At 33.2% G+C, this 4,676-nt stretch overlaps 1 protein-coding gene and 1 pseudogene across 1 annotated transcript in view; both read right to left on the reverse strand.

The window, feature by feature from the left end:
* Memo1 (mediator of cell motility 1) overlaps positions 1-4,676 on the reverse strand; it is a 153,892-nt gene that overhangs the window by 57,796 nt on the left and 91,420 nt on the right. The gene's annotated exons all lie outside the window — the stretch shown is intronic.
* Positions 657-996, reverse strand: LOC105741711 (annotated as a pseudogene).

Here is a 4,676-nt window from a genome sequence, read left to right on the forward strand (position 1 = left end):
TCTTGTACAACAAATAACCACTAGGAAGGCAGTATGCAATGTGTTAATTACTGGAACTGTCCTACCAATTTGATTTGAAACTGTCTCATTGCTATGTATTTCTCAATAAAATTATGGAAAAAAATATATATCCTAAGGATTACAAAAAATAAATAAATAAAATAATTTAAAGACAAAAAAAGAAAAATTGAGTCTGAAGGGTACAATACATACTGGGAAAAGGAAATGAATTTATTCAAAAGGAAAGAGTTACTCAATTGAGATAAGGAGAGGGAGTGAGTGAAAGAGATTTATCTATGTATGTAAGCAAGATGGTTTGGACAACAGTACTGTGCATTTCTGCTGGTCTATGGAAAGGAGCAGTTAATGCTTAATTTGTTTCATCTCCTTTTTTCAACTGTTTGTACTTTTTTCTCTTCTTAATTTCTTACACATTTCTTTTTTTCTTTCTTCTTCCAAATTTACAGGCACTTATCTGGTAATTCGAATAACTGGTTGGAAGACAACACTACGTATTATAAGAAACACTGCGAAATTCATGTTACTCTGTTAAGTGAAATTCTGTATCACTTGTAATATTTTGTTTTAATTCTAATTTGTACTCTCTTTAAAAAACAAAAATAATTTATTTTTATTTTATTTTATTTTTTTTTTTTTATCTTTTAAAACCAAAGCATTTATTTTGAGTGATTGCTGCAATTCTCAAGATGAACTAGACGCTGCAACTGCTGCTCTCTTGGGTTTAGGTGTCGTTCCTTCGCGGAAGCCATGCCTGAATCTGCGATATACAATTTTTAGGTGCCTCATTCGACCGGTTCCGGTGGTATTTCGCATTTTAGCCTTTGCACTCCAGTTATACTTTCTTTTGCGCTTGGCGGGATAGCCACATTTGCCACAAGTCGACTTCTAAAGGTGGTAGGCCTTAGAGCCACAGCGGCGGCACAACATGTGCATCTTATTACGACACTTTCCAAAGGATGACGTTCCCTTCGTCATCTCACTTGTGCCGCCGAGACCAAAGAGCAAAAATAAAATTTTAAAAAATGTTTTGCACAAGGGCCAGGGAGATAGCTCAGTACAAGAAGCGCTTGCCTGGCAAGTGCAGGGTCCTGAGTTCAATCCCCAGTACCACGAAAAAAAAAAAAAAAAAAGTTCTGCACAAATAAAAATTAAGGACCTGAAAAAATAAATTAATTAATTTTAAAAAGGGTAGGGATATATATAGCTCAGTGGGTCCCTGAGCTCAGATCTTAGTACTGCCACCACCCCCCAGAGTGATATCTGAGTACCCCAAAACAGTCAGATAACACCAAAAAGGAAAAAGGGGGACATACTAACCCACTGATGATCTCAAGTTAGGTCTCTTACTTAACTAAATGCTAACAAAAGAAAATTATTCATATAATTTTGTTTTTTACTAAATTGTTAGAGCCATAAACACCAAGGCCACAGGAGTATGAGTACTACAGGCACTAGAAGCAATGCCATTTTCCCTCTAATTACAGTACGCTTTGTCTTTACAGGAATACTTCTTAATATTATCATATAACTGTTACTATATATGTAAAGTAAAAGAGCCTCTGGTGTGAAATAATAGGGAGGGATCACAATCACTGTCCTAGAAATAAATGTAGTTTACATATAAAAGCTGAAGAATTCACATGTGTGCAACTACTATGATCAGTAGAATCTATATGCCTGACAGATAAGCTGCCCTATGTTGTGCACTTAATGTTAATTCCAACCACTGGAACATAGTTACTACGTTGCAGTAAAATGCCATATGGCCCCAAAGAAGATTCTTGTTGCTCTCTTTTTCTCTCCTGTAAACTCTTCTGAAAAATATGAATTAAAATCAAGTTTCTGAATTCTGAGTAATTATAAATCTTGAATTTTTGGTTTTTCATTAGTTTTAATAGTACTCAAGAAAAGATTTTACACTAAGCAATATAGAACTTAAATGTTTCATTTTAAAATTTCTTAAACAGTCAAGTGATCTTTTTGAAAATAAGTCACTACATTTCACCTTCATTCTTTAAAGCCTTTCATAGTTTTTCTTGGTCATAAGATAAAATCTAAAATGTATAAAATAAGTTTTTAAAGTTTCACATGAATGGGTACCTTCTTGTGTTACTCTTCCCACTCCACCCCATTATGAACCTTTATACAGTGGTTTCCTACAGTTTCTTGATGACATTAACAAACATGCCTACTTTGCACATGGTACAGTTGCCTACATTTAGCTAGCTTGGCTTAAAAGTCAGTTTCTCAGAGAAGTTTTCCTCAATGTTTCCCATAATTTAAATCAAATCACCCTCTTAAGGTCTATCACAGCAGTTGTCAAAGCAGGAACTGTTACTCCTGGGTACTGTTATTGCTAGTATTCTGTAGTGTAGAAAGTTAAAACAACTTCCATAAGAAAATTATCTCTTTTCTTATACTATATTGGTATTTGCACATAGGGTGCGAAAAGGAGGATGGGTAAAACTGTTGGTATAGGGCCGGGGAAATAGATAGCTCAGTAGAAGAATGGCTTACTTGGCAAGCACAAGGGCCTGAGTTCAATCCCTGGTTCGGGGGGTGGGGGGGGTGGGACTATTGTTATATTAGAAAAATGATCAAGATAATAAAACCAAGATGTATTTAGTTGTTTTACTTTTTTTCTTTAATCACAGTGTTTTATTTTTAGGCCAACTTTAATTAATTTCATTAAAAATATTGAGCCTGGACAATGCAGTTTAATATTCTATATGACAAAAATGCATACAATCTGTGGTGATACATGCATGAAGCATTTCTGCTGCACTTGCAGGTATGCCTCGCAAAAAATCACCTCTGTGATTATGAGATATGAACTGAACTAGACACTTTTTTTTTTTTTTTTTTTTTTTCAGAACTGGGGATTGAACTCAGGCCTTTGCGCTTGCCAGGGAAGCGCTTATTCCACTGAGCCATCTCCCCGGACCCTAGACACTTTTTTCATAGGACTCCATTTTCCAAAAATAACTAGAAAACTTATTATTCAAATTTGGGTATTTGGTAGAAATTTTATCAAAAATGAACAAAATGAACCTCCCACTTCAAAAAAATTTGATATATTTGTTGCCAATGATGAAACTGTTGATGTCAAGTGAAAACAAAGTTCTTTAAGATTTCTATCCTTTAGATATATGGATGCATTCACTTAATGAACAGAATGATTTGTTCTAATGGTGTTTGTAAATAGGATCACAAGTCTGCATCTTGTACAGCAATTAACCACCAAGAAGAATATATGCAGTGTGTTATTTGTTGAAACTGTACTTCCGATTTGATTTGAAACTGTCTCATTGCTGTTTATCAATAAAATTTTGAAAAAAAAAAAAGATTTCTATCCTTGTAAGCTTAAAACTAATGCTGATACCAACAAACATAGCTTGATAACTGTATAACAGAATGTCATCATTTATTTGAATGATTTGCATAATTCAATGTGTATTTTCTAAATGCTCCATGTTTGTTATAAAATCATGAGTAAAAGATCCATTTATACTGTAAGTAAATATTAAGTATAAAATTTCATTGCTATAACTTCAGCTTTTACATTGAAACTAACTTTTAAGATATCACTTAGTGAGTTCTGCTACAGTATCAAGGAACATATCCACAATTATCAGAAAAGGTGAGTAAACTAGTCCACTCTCTTTTTAAATAAAAAAGAGATAATATGTATCAACCATTGTTACCTTCCTATTGTCTTGTTTTAAATGAAATTAATTTTTCTTCCTATATGTCAAAAAAAGTTGACAATTTAATACAGAAGCAGATATGAAAACACAGCAGTGTTCTATTTAGCCAAACATTAAAAGGAGATTTAATTATTTTTATAGAAGTGAAAGGCATTTTTACATTTTGTAAAAAAAAAAAAAAAAAAACATCATTTTTCCCACTTTTATTGTTGTATTGGAAAATATCTCATTTCTCATTTTAAAGACGGTTATTTCTGTAAACCCTCACTGACATTATTTTGTTAAATTACCATGCTAATTTTAATTTATAATCCATTAAACAACAATAGATGCAATCTACACTTGATATCTTTGATGATTTAAACTTTTAAAGGGTTCCTAAAAGCAAAATGTTGAAGAACTGTATTTTACACTCAACTTCTTTAATCCAATTGGATTTCAATTAGATTATCTAGTTTTGTTTCTATAAGCTTAAGATCAATCTCAGCCACCAGTTTATAAACATCACAGAGCTAGAAGCCTGTCTGTCACCATTATAACTGTCTATCACCTCCAGCACAGAGGTCACTTAATAAACATTTTTAAAATAAATTTGCTTAATTTACTCATCTATTTCTCTCAGAAATCAGCACTTTAGGGGGTCAGGGAGATAGCTCGGTGGAACAAGTGCTTGCCTGGCAAGTGCAAGTTCCTTAGTTCAATCCCTGGTACCACCAAAAAAAAAAATTTACATAGGCAAATTAGTTTGTAAAGGAGTTTGCTTATCAACTGACAAGCCCTCTCCACTCATATTATGGATCCTAATGGTTAATATAAAAACAAACATCCGCTGACTTTCTCAGACCAAAAAGCTACAACTCTTGTTGCATAGGTCCTGCTATACCTTGGTCTTAACCATCCAGTAGAAAAGTATAAAGACGAAATATAAGAAATAAAGCCATGCTGTTA

The sequence above is a fragment of the Octodon degus genome, unplaced genomic scaffold (genome assembly GCF_000260255.1).
Source record: "Octodon degus isolate 3935 unplaced genomic scaffold, OctDeg1.0 scaffold00020, whole genome shotgun sequence".
Lineage (NCBI taxonomy): Eukaryota > Metazoa > Chordata > Mammalia > Rodentia > Octodontidae > Octodon > Octodon degus.